Source organism: Manis javanica, chromosome 7 (genome assembly GCF_040802235.1).
Source record: "Manis javanica isolate MJ-LG chromosome 7, MJ_LKY, whole genome shotgun sequence".
NCBI classification, from domain to species: Eukaryota; Metazoa; Chordata; class Mammalia; order Pholidota; family Manidae; genus Manis; species Manis javanica.
In genome coordinates, this window is record NC_133162.1 from 43889497 (window position 1) to 43891604 (window position 2108).

Genomic DNA, 2108 nt, shown 5'->3' on the forward strand with positions numbered 1-2108 from the left:
CCCAATGGCAATACTCTGATCATTCTTCTCCATGTCATTTTTCACTAAATGGTACTAACAGATGAGGTCCCAGAGCACAGACTGGTGGCCAGCACACTCCTCTTACTCACCTTCATTCACAAGACCCTGGAGACAGCAGGGCTGGGAGGAGGGGAGGAACAGGAGGAACTTAGAAATATAGTTGGTATTATTGTAAGTATATATGCAATCTGTATTGGTATATGTGCCAATAAATACATCTGTACCACAAAGTAGAGGTCAAACACTATGCCTTGCTTTTTTAACTTATCCTATAATGAACCTTTCCCATGTTATTAAAATTATTTGAAGGCATGACTTCAATGATTGCAAAGTATTCCACAATATGGATGTACAGTAATTAATTTAACCATTTTCCTGCTTTTGGACATTTAGTATATTGTTCTCAATTTCTTGATACTCTCAACTCTAGCCCTAGAACTTGTTAACCGTAACCTCGAGCAAGTCATCTGCTAGATGGAGAGAACTCATTCCACAAGGATCGCATACCCTGTGGGAGCACTTTTTGAAGAGTGAAAGCTCTGCATACATGTCTACTTCTGTCCCCCTTGGCAGCCCGTAGCCAGGGCAGGCTCTACCTGCTTGGCTAGAATGGATCCTGAGGAAGGGGAACTACATCCTGGGGGTGGGAGGCCATGTGGGGTGGTTTTCTGCGGTTCATTGTTTCTCTTGGCTACCTGCAAGTTCAGACCTGGAGGCTCAGAAGTCTTCCTGGAAGGTGAGCAGGGATGTGCCTCACCATGGAGCTGCCCCCAGCACACACGATGAAGGAGAAAGTTGGTGGAGATAGGACAGAGATCCCTGGGGTGCACTCACTGGGTGCTTGTGGTTTTGGGATTAGAGGAGCAATGGGGTGGGGCTGGGCTTGAGGCTGGAATCAGTGGAAGCATCAGCCTATGAGGTAGGTACTATTATGCCCATTTTGCAGATGAGGAAACTGAGTCTCAGAGAGGTTCAATAACTTGACCAATGATTTACAGCTAGTGAGGAGCAAAGCCTGGATTCTGTTTCCTATCTACCATCTGTCAGTCACAAAGTGGGCTGCCCTCAGTGTCCAGTGTCTATCACCTGCGCAGCATATATTCAGGAAGGCTTCCTGGAGGAGTGTGTCTTCAGCTAGGCCCCCTAGACAGGTAGGAATGATCAATTGGCTCAATTTTGGCTGCACATTAGAATCATTTGGGGAAGCCTAGGGCCCCAGGTCAGAGCTTCTGATGTCTTTGTTTTGGGTTGGGGCATGGCTGTGGGTATTTTTTATGAAGTTCCCAGGTAGTGCTAGTGCAGCCAGATGTGTGCTACCATGCTAAGCAGACGGAAGCAGGGCATGTCTCTCAGGTGAGGATGGGATGTGCAAGAGAACAGGGTAGGAATAAACCTGTAAGGAGCTAGGACTGGGCCCTCATCCCTGGGTGCGGGCTGCGCGAGGCCTGCAGAGGGCTTCCTTTTATTGTTTCATCCAACATCTGGTTGACCACTAAGCCATGCCTGGGTCCTGGTCATTGAGGAGCCTGCGGCCTGCAGAGGGCAGCTGTGTCCACCCTGTGGAAGCCCTGAGTATCCTCGACCTTCAGGGAAATGTTGGTTTGCCCTGCTGTATGGTCAACATTTGTTCAGATGATGGGGAGATGGGGCCAGGGAGGGCCTTCACTTCTGGAACAATGTGTCTGTTGTCACCATGTCCCAGCAACCTGGGTTCCTGGGCCAGCAGCAAAGATAGCATTGTCAGGGGACAGGCCCACGTGCTGCTGGCCATTCAAGATGTGTGGGTGCCACACGCTCCCCCACATGTGCTCCTCTCCAGCACTCACCGTCCCGCACTGGGGTCACCTCCTCACCCGGGCACCTTGTCTTTCCTCAGGATTTAGCCCCCTGGGGACAGGGACTGTATATTTACTGCTCTCGAGCGAATGACGGGTCTGAGAACAAATTTAAAAGAAAAAAGACAAACCGCACATAAACTCAGAGGGTACAAAGGGCCAGAAGCACCTCCCCCACCTGCCACCTGGGCCCGCGCCTGTGACTGGTCTCACACCTTTGGGGGAGCTCAGTGAGCGGGTGGGTTTGACCAA